The 10338-nt window shown below is 46.5% G+C and overlaps 1 pseudogene across 1 annotated transcript; it reads left to right on the top strand.

Moving 5' to 3' along the window:
* The first annotated feature begins 683 nt into the window (after positions 1-683).
* On the top strand, positions 684-4248 carry LOC309535838 (pleckstrin homology-like domain family A member 2 pseudogene; annotated as a pseudogene). Its single transcript, XR_014224533.1, has 2 exons — positions 684-1342; positions 3803-4248. The product of XR_014224533.1 is annotated as a pleckstrin homology-like domain family A member 2 pseudogene (transcript).
* The last annotated feature ends 6090 nt before the right edge of the window (positions 4249-10338 follow it).

Raw genomic sequence — 10338 nt, 5'->3', positions numbered from 1 at the left:
AATACTGTATATGCAACGTTTTTCAGTGTTATCAGGTCACATGTTCGGCTACCAGCCATAAAAAAGATAAAGGGACCCCTGACCATTAGGTCCAGTCGTGACCGACTCTGGGGTTGCGGCGCTCATCTCACTTTATTGGCCAAGGGAGCTGGCGTACAGCATGTGGCCAGCATGACTAAACCGCTTCTGGCGAACCAGAGCAGCGCATGGAAACGCCGTTTACCTTCCCACCGGAGCGGTACCTATTTATCTACTTGCACTTTGACGTGCTTTCGAACTGCTAGGTTGGCAGGAGCAGGGACCGAGCAATGGGAGCTCACCCCGACGCGGGGATTTGAACCACTGACCTTTTGATCGGCAAGCCCTAGGCTCTGTGGTTTAACCCACAGAGGGTGCAATAATAATCGAGAATCTAGTGAAAGCCAGCACTCCTAGCTGGGAAGGGGGTGGGGATGGGAAAGTCATTGTCAGGTCCTGCACACCACTTTTGCAATGACCATTGCAGGGCAACACCTGCAGTGGTGATGATGGCTAAAAGAAGATTGTCAGTGCAGAGTTGAACGACGATGGGTTAGACCGTGGGGAATTGAGAGAGAGAACGCGGGGGGGGGGGCAGTCTGGCGTGGGCGGGGCGACGGAGCCGGCAGGCGGGGCGGGGCTCGCAGGGCGGGGTCTGGGACGTCTCTCCAAGGCCATAAATGGTTCTCTTCTCTCGCAAAGCGCACAGCGAATCCCAGCAGCGTCGCGGAGCCGGCGGGAGACAGGCAGGCAAGACAGGCAGGTGGGCGAGCGTGGCCTTGGCGCTGGTCCCTCGAGGCGATCTCGGTGCGGCGGCTCTGTTGGCGAGCGCGGGGAGCAGCAGCAGCGGCAGCAGCAGCATGAAGGGCCCGGGCTCCGCGTCGCCGTCGGAGGTGATCCGCGAGGGCGAGCTGGAGAAGCGCAGCGACAGCCTCTTCCAGCTGTGGAAGAAGAAGGCGGTGGTGCTGAGCAAGGACAGCCTGAGCCTCTTCTCGCCCGAGGCCGGCAAGGCCCGGGGCGGCGGCGGGAAGGAGCTGCGCTTCGGCTCCATCCAGAAGGTGGACTGCGTGGAGCGGACGGGCAAGTACGTGTACTTCACCATCGTCACGACGGACCGCAAGGAGATCGACTTTCGGTGCCCGGGCGAGAGCTGCTGGAACGCCTCCATCACCATGGCGCTCATCGACTTCCAGAACAAGCGCGCCATCGAGGACTTCAAGAGCCGCCAGGAGGCCGCCGAGCACGCGGCCGCCGCCACCCGGGACAGGCGCCTCGCGCGCGCGCCCTGAGCCCGACACGCGCGCCCCCGAGCGAGAGACCAAAGGTGAAGGAGGGAGCAGGAGATGCGCGGCGGGATGAGGGGAGGCTGGGGGCTCGCCCATCGTGAGCCGGTGGCTTCTTCGTTTTGTGCACTAAAGTGGGCTGGAGGTTAGTCCCGATCGAGGAGCCTTTTGCATATATAGGCTGCGGTTGGAATAAACTTAGTAACAAAGGCGGAGGTGGGCGAGATTTGAAGGGACAAGGAATTGGATCGAAGTCGACTCCGCAAACTCCACCGGAGGTGCGGTGTTCGGAAAAACTTCTAGCTTCCTGGGCTGCGGAGACAAAGAACCAGCAGCCGCCAAGTGGGGACAGGCCTTAGGGCGCCCCGTTGCTGAACTGCCTCTTCTCTTCTTCCTCCCAAGCCCCTCTTGCCGCTTGTTGGCGGACCAGCGTCAGCCCAAGTGCCCAGTGCACTTGGGAGGAGGAGAAGTGCAGTCACTCCGGGGTAGAGCATCTGCTTTGTTCACTCCCTGGCATCTCCAGATAGGAGTGGGAGAAAAACCCCTCTGGAAACCGAGGGGGCTGCTGACAACCCTGAGATGGGTGATTCTGTATAAGGCAGCTTCCTTTTAGAGCCATTGCTATGGGAATGCACAAAATGTGTTTGTGCAACATGCAGGCAAAGCTGAAGTTTGCACTAACTCAGCTGGAGCGAGATGAGGGTGATGCTCCCTGCAAGCAGCCACCCCTGGGACTTTTAAGGGCAGAACAATTACAGAACATGTGGTGGTCCATGATTGCAAAACTGCAGCCATGTATGCTGCAAACCAAAAGAGGAGGCTAGAGGTGGGGGAGGACTGGCTTTGCAGGGAGAGCGATTTTTGACAGGAAAAAAGTAAGCAAGAAGTCTTGAGTGTGTGTTTCAGGCCAAAGTCCATGATCTCCAGAGAAACTAGACCATGATTCTTGGAAAGTGGCAAAGGGTCTTTCCTGCACAGAATTCTATGCACCCTGTTGGTGCCACATAGGGCTGGCCCACATAGACTGTGTAGTGTGTGCTTCTCTTCTGACTGACCAGAAATCTTTCATGTAAAAATGTAATTAAACTATAATGGAGGTGTATTCAGTTGCTCTTGAAGCTGCAAAACATGTTGGGCTTCAGCAAGGATACTTCAAAGTATGAAGGTTGATGGCCTTGTAAGCTCTTAGTGCTTATTATGCCAGAGCAAGTTTTTTGCAGACCTGATCACAATTCCTACAAACTGAACTGTTAGTGACTTAGGAGATATGTTTAGGATTGCATTGCTGAGATGCTCTGTCCCCAAACTGTGGTCCATGAGCTTCATTCAGGTGGTCCACAGGGTGTGTGGCAGAAGGCAGGAGCCGGCACACTGATCACTTTAAATATACTGATTTTTAAATGTACTTTTGATGCTTCTTTTATTTCTTATATTCAACATTGTATATGTAATACAGTACAATATAAGAAATAAAAGAAGCAATAAAAATGCATTTAAATCATACAGCATCTAGCACACAGCACCCTATAATTCCTACGACAGGCAGAAAAATCATTAAGTGGTCTGCCAACACCCTCAACAGGTTTCATGTGGTCTGTGGCAGTAAATGTTTCAGAGCCACTGCCTAGTGCTCTAATGTCAACTTGGGGATTTATTGTGAATGTGCCTTTGGACAACTTTGAATGCTGCCTGCTATGCCATTTGAAAAGAGGGGATTCCCCCCCCCCCAGTGTACTGCTCCTATTTCCATTGACTCTAGTTTCTGCAAATTGGAGGACTCTGCCTAAAACATTCACTAGCAATTGTTCTCCTCTCACCCTAATCCCACTAATTATATGGCAGAAAGACTCGTCTGCAACCTACACTGAAACTTAAGAAATGCAACATTAGCTGCTGCTTCATTTTGTATTCAAGCATTTATCAGAGGAGCAGTCATTTTAGTCTGCTGCATCAAAAATAGCTTTATGACGCTTAGAAAAATTATTAATTAAAAATTAATAGGTTTATCATGGCAAAAGCATTTGCAAATTTTGGTCCATAAAAACCTTTGCTGTAAATCAACTTGTTAATTCTTCAGGCAATGATAACTAGTTACTTTGAGGCCAAGGACCTCACTGACTCCCAAAGTGTTGCCCATGAGTCAAAATGGCTGCAGCCAAAAATCACATCAGGATCCATGGGAATAGTCAGTAAAAAACATTTGTTTATTATAAAAATGAGGGGAGGGAGTTGTAGGGACTTTTTGTCATCATGGTATTACAACAGAGGACCTATAGAAAGAATCATTTAAAAAACAAACAAACCAGCAATATAATTTCAAAAAATATATAGTGTGGTTATGGAGACCACAGATGACCTCTTACATAGCCTGTAAGTTGGCCACCTCTGCTTTTAGATGCCACAAGGCTCTTATTATTTTTTAAAAACCAGTTTGAGATTTCTACTTGGTCTTCGTCATTTTGCTGACTTCCTCTTACCTTTCTCTCCCTCCCCATCTATAGAACATTATTCTGGATGACAACAGGACCAAGTGTCTTTGACTGTGATTCAAGTGCACCGGAGCAAGGTACCAATGAAGGAAAGCAAAGAAGGATGCCAGCAACTGCTAGATCTCTTCGGATCTGATGAGGCTGCTGAGCAGGAGAGCCAAATCTTTGCTGAAAGGCTTTTGCAAACCAAAGAAACTTTTGACAAACACAAAGTCTGGCCAACTGAAGAGGAGGCCCACTTTGCAAACTGCTATTTTGTTTTATATTTATAAGATGCAAAGACTATCCTACACCACCTGGTGGGGAGGAAAGACATAGTTTAAATTATTTGTAGTATCAATATTTTGTATTTATTTTGATGAATGCTTTTTAAGCAAATAGCTGTCTTAATGTTGCTTTTTGCATTAATGTAGCCATTCCAAATAAATGATGTGATATGTTCACTTTATTTTACCACATATCTGAAATGAGCCTCTCTTTGTAATTGCTGTTAGCATTTAGATTTGTTAATCTAGACTAAAAGATGTTGGCAGTAAAATTATTACTACAGTGGTACCTTGGAAGTCAAACGGAATCCGTTCCAGAAGTCCGTTCGACTTCCAAAACGTTTGGGAACCAAGACGCGGCTTCCAATTGGCTGCAGGAAGCCGCGGAAGTCACGTCGGGCGTTCGAATTCCAAAGAATGTTTGAAAACTGGAACAATCACCTCCAGTTTTCAATCTTTAGGGAGCTAAAACATTCGACTCCCATGGCATTTGAAAACCAATGTATGACTGTATAGATATTGCACTGATCAAATATGCAAAGAGAGCTGGATTTCCACCAGCATGCCTGCCCTTCCACCTGTACAAAAGGAGTTAAAGTCTATTTAGAATGGCAAGCTAGGATGACTAACCTCTACCCATAGGGTCACGAAGACCATGTTTCAGTAGCTGGAAGTTGTTGCAATTTAATATATTACAGAGCAGAGAAGCTAGGCAGTAGGTTCATCTTTCACTATTTCCTAGAGCAGTTGCCCCAAGCTTAAAGTGAGGTTTAAATTCTTACCACCAGCAGCAACAGCTTTCAACTTGATGGTATAAAATTCTTTGAGTACCCTACTGACATACAGTGGTACCTCGGGTTACATACGCTTCAGGTTACAGACTCCGCTAACCCAAAAATATTACCTCGGGTTAAGAACTTTGCTTCAGGATGAGAAAAAGAAATCGTGCTCTGGCAGTATGGCGGCAGCAGGAGGCCCCATTAGCTAAAGTGGTGCTTCAGGTTAAGAACGGACCTCCGGAACAAATTAAGTACTTAACCTGAGGTACCACTGTATATGAATTGTGATCCTATATCTGGTTATGCAGGAGCCTCAAAATAGAATTCTTCCGTCTGAACAGGACTAGCCCATAGATTTCAGATCAGAGTGTGCAGGAAGTGCAGGCACTGCCACTGTATTCCAGAGAAGAAGATGCCTCTAAGCAGAAGAACCACAAGTCACACTTGCTGGAGAGCTCAAGTAAAGGCTCATCCAGACTTGTGCTTGCCTCATGCCTAGAAAGCATGTGTGATGACCTCTTTCGGGAGAGAGGCAGGGGAAATGGACCCTGTTAATTTTCCTTGATCTCTCAGTGGCTTTCAGTACCATCAGCCATGGTATCCTTCTGGAGCAGCTGTCCAAGTTAGAGGTGGGTGGCCCCACTTTGCTGTGCTTCCAGTCCTACTTGGATGCTTGTTTCCAGAGGGTGGTGCTTGGGGAGTGCTCTTCGGCCCTGTGGAGCCTTCCATGTTGGTTCCCCCAGGTTCAATTTCATCTCCCATGCTGTTTAACTTCTACGTGAAACTGCTGAGTGGGGTTCTCCGGAGTTTTGCAAAATATTATCAGCAACATGCCCAATGACACACAGCTCTAATTCTTTACACCTGCAGGTATAGCAGTGGATATGATGGATGCATTGTCTTGCCTTGTTTAAAGGCTAGATGAGACCTAACAAACTGAAGCTCAATCCAGATAAAACTGGGGCACTGTTAGCGGGTGGGTCCCTAGACCAGATGGATGGGAGATTACCTGTTCTTGATGGGGTTACACTCCCTCTCAAGGAACAGGTATGTAGCTTGCGGGTACTTCTGGATCTGCTGTTGTCACTTGAAGCTCAGGTGGTCTCAGTGGCACAGAGTGGCTTCCATCAGCTTTGGTTGATAGCCCTGCTGTGCCCCTATCTGGACAGAGATAACTTCTGTCATCTATGTTCTGGTAACCTCTAGGTTTGGTTACTGCATTGTGTTATACATGAGGCTGCCTCTGAAGATGGTTTGGAAACTTTAGCTGGTGTAGAATTCAGAGGCCAGGTTGCTCACTGGGGCAAGAGAGTTTGAGCATATAACACCATTCCTGCCCCAACTGCACTGCAGGAAGTCTAGAGGGTGGCAAGAGGGTGCATATAGCACATGCCATGTGATAGTAACATGTAGGGCCTACCCAAGACATTTTGGTACCTGAGGAGGATTCCAAAATGACCCCATCCTTTCCTCCTCTATTCCAGGGAAGAAGGGGCCAGAGAAGATCTGCTTCAGGAACTACTTGGTGGGGTGGGGGTGGGGAGAAAGATCAACATCAGGATCTGCTGCCCCGGTAGACCCTGCTACCCGAGGCAATTGCCCCATCTTGTCTCATGGGTGGGCTAGCCCTGGAAATGTGTACAGTCATACCTCATGTTACATCTGCTTCATGTTACCTTTTTTCAGGTTGCGTCCTGCGGCGACCCGGAAGTACCGGAAAGGGTTACTTCTGGGTTTCGCCACTCGCGCATGCACAGTAGCGCTAAATCACACTTCGCACATGTGCACAAGCACCAAATTTCACCATGCGCCTGTGTAGATACGGCGCTTCAGGTCGCAGGCTTTTCACATTGCGAACGGGCCTTGGGAATGGATCCCATTCACAACCAGAGGTACCACTGTAATGTGGTATGACTTCATTTCTAAATAAGCAAGATGGCATCAATCTTATCTGAAAATCATACTTGGGCCCTCTTACATGGAAGCTCTTTCTCTGTCCATAGATGTGCAGCAAATAATTGATGGGGATTTTTTTTTATTAGAGAGGAGACAGTGGCACACTGCACATCTGTAATGGCACACTTTCCTAAATAACTGACATACACATCCTACTGTGATGAAAACAGCAAAGTTAAAAATTGCAGCCATACCAAGTCAAAACATTTACCAACCACCGCTATCTGTATTGTATGATTTTCTTGGATGAAAATTCCACATAATCATTATTTTGTAACTTCCTGTTTTAATGAGTTTCTCAGAAGGACAATCAAGAAAAAAACAAAACTTTTATCATTCCCCTTCTCCATCCCACATATTTCCAGGCTAAAACTCTCCACAGTCATCCTTATGAGGAATCTGTGCCTGTGAATTGCATTTAAAAACACAGCTGGATGCTCTTTTGCTTGGTCAACCAATGAGTTAAGGACTGGACAGTCTTGGACTGCTCAGTACAGCTGGCTCCAAAACAATGGAACTGAGGAGGAGGGCTGGTGATTGGCATCTGGAACTCATCAAGGCTTCCTCTCAAAGAGGCTTTTATCAGGGAAATTGGTGCCTGCTCAGGTTCCAGCGTGGCCACTTGCAAATGAATGTTGGCCTAGCTGCCTTGTCCTGGCTTTGAATTGGGCACTGCTCAGCCACACCATAATTCATTAGGATTGTTGGTGTTTGCTGAACAAAATTTCAGTAGAAAGGCATCGGGATTACCCTTTGAAAACAAAAGAACATGTCCAGAAAATTATCCTGGGGATCTGAAGTATAACGAGTTTTCCGGGTGCTGCAAATAAGCACTGGTGTTTGTTCAAAGAGTTGCCTGCAAACTATAAAGCAGGAAGAGAGGGTGTTCGCGCTCTCCCCCTTTCACTCTGCTCTTGTCTTTGACTGGCAAAGCCTCTGCAGAGAGGCCCTAGAGATGCCAGAGATTGAAACTGGAATCTTCTGCATGCAAAAAGCATGAGATCTTGCCACTAAGTGCCCTGCCCACAAAGTTGGAACTAGGGGGGGGTGGATTCTGTCCACATTTACAGGTGACCTACCTAGTTTCCACTTTCTGATCTGAAACAATGCACGAACCTAAACATAGCCATCCTTTGAACTTGTCCAGCCAAGGAACATGTATTCACGAACATAATATACTAAAATGCTTCATATGTGGAGAAGCCACTTTGCAAAATTGTACATATTAAGCAAGAGTGCATGGAAAATGTGCTTGTTGGGAGAAATTTGCACTAAAATGCTGATGAATTTTCACGGGGACTTTTAAAAAATGCTTTTGAAACAAACTTAAGGTGAGAGATATGAGAAATGCAGAGGAATTGAAACTGAATGATTTGCCGGTCCCTAGCTTGAACTCAAGGATCATGCTGAGCCCCAGCGTGTAGCTTGTGCATCTCAGTGATGGTTTCTTCAAAAGGGTGACATGTGACAGATGCCTGACTCAGCAAAACCCCAGTGCCTACGATCAGAATAAAAGTCTGCACCAGCTTAATAAAATTTGCTCTGTCTCCCCAAAGGTTAAATCTGCAACTAATAGGCATAATTTGGGAGGAGCAGAGAGCCAGCAGCAACTTTGCTTCTGTTAGCAGCATTACAGACCTGCTTCTTTGCTTAGAACTGCAGAATTAGGAAGTCATGGGAGGAGTATCTTTGCTGGTCATTTCCTTCAGCAAACTTGGCCAAGATAGTTGATGCAGCATGAGAATATGTGGTTCCAGAAAGTCTAGGGAGAGAAGAGGGGGGAGCAAACCAGATTTCCACATTCCATCTGTCAAACTGAGATTTTTCAGGAAACTCTCCATCATAAAGAAGAAAAACAAGTGCAATTGCACACTTCCAGAGAGATTTTACTTTCTTGGGCTCCATGATCACTGCAGATGATGACAGCAGTCACAAAATTAAAAGACGCCTGCTTCTTGGGAGAAAAGCAATGGCAAACCTAGACAGCATCTTAAAAAGCAGAGATATCACCTTGACGACAAAGGTCCGTATCATTAAAGCTATGGTTTTCCCAGTAGTGATGTATAGAAGTGAGAGCTGGACCATAAAGAAGGCTGATTGCCGAAGAATGATGCTTTTGAATTCTGGTGCTGGAGGAGACTCTTGAGAGTCCCATGGACTGCAAGAAGATCAAACCTATCCATTCTGAAGGAAATCAGCCCTGAGTGCTCACTGGAAGGACAGATCGTGAAGCTAAGGCTCCAATACTTTGGCCACCTCATGAGAAGAGAAGACTCCCTGGAAAAGACCCCAATGTTGGGAAAGATTGAGGGCACAAGGAGAAGGGGACGACAGAGGATGAGATGGTTGGACAGTGTTCTCGAAGCTACCAGCATGAGTTTGACCAAACTGCGGGAAGCAGTGGAAGACAGGAATGCCTGGCATGCTCTGGTCCATGGGGTCACAAAGAGTCGGACACAACTAAACAACTAAACATCAACATCAACTAAACATCCATAATATGCTTATGAAGTAGGGAAATGCTACCCTTCCAGTTATGTAGGCACCAAATGGTTTATTGCAAGTTGTACAGGAAAACAGACTTTTGCCAGATTGTGCATGCACTTAACATCCAGACCAGAGGACCAGACAGTATCTCTGTCAGCACACTTGTACTTGTGCATTTTAAAATGCATGCTGCTTATAGCCTGTTTGTTTTTAGTAAGTTGCCTGTATAACTGGCTGGACAGGAGACTGCTTGAGGACCATATGTAAATTGTTTCAAGGTCCTTTGAGGAAGGCAGGGTGAAAATCAATAAATCAGTCAGTCACCTGAACCCATGTAATTGAGTCATTCACATTTCAATGGAGGCTGGCATTAATGTATGGCAACATGGCAGCCCAAAGTAGCTTCACCAGCCCAAATACCTTCATCTCTTAATTAGTTATCCTTCAAAGAAAGGTTTTCCATTTTTCACGTTGGTGATCCCAGGCAAAAACATTTAAGCATGGGATTTCTCATGCACAGCCCACTCATATGAGGCTCATAGAGTACTTAAGCCTCTTTGTACAGGCATCATGCGGTGTATGGGTTGTGTGTGCTGGAAAAGACATCCATCTTGAGAAATGCTAAAGGGCTTTGTCCCTTTGTATGTGTTCGATTTGCTTCTTGAACGATGTGGGTCATTTACTTTCTTCCAAATATCCTTGTGTAACTCCGGCTCTGCTGATCCCAGCCAATATTCATTGGTTTGGCAGATATTCGAGTCTAATGTAGGTTAAACTTTGTTCTAAGGTAATTTATGCACAATGCTGAGTTCTGAAGTCTCAGCACAGCTCATTACACATAAATTACCTTAGAACAAAGTGCAGATACATCACACATGCATCTTAAAGCGATTTAATTATCACCTACAAATCTTCCAGCACTTCGGTTAATGTGCATACTAACACAGTGCTTTTTCCACTTTAAATATCACCCCCACACACACACACACACAACTGTAAGCAGTGCAGGACTGGGGTGCTGGCCTAAGACTCGCCTAGACTCTGGTGGGAATACCACAAA

This window comes from Podarcis vaucheri (genome assembly GCF_965113315.1).
Source record: "Podarcis vaucheri genome assembly, chromosome: 1".
Taxonomy (NCBI): Eukaryota; Metazoa; Chordata; class Lepidosauria; order Squamata; family Lacertidae; genus Podarcis; species Podarcis vaucheri.
The sequence above is the reverse complement of the archived record's forward strand: the minus strand, read 5'-3'. Positions and strand labels throughout refer to the sequence as shown.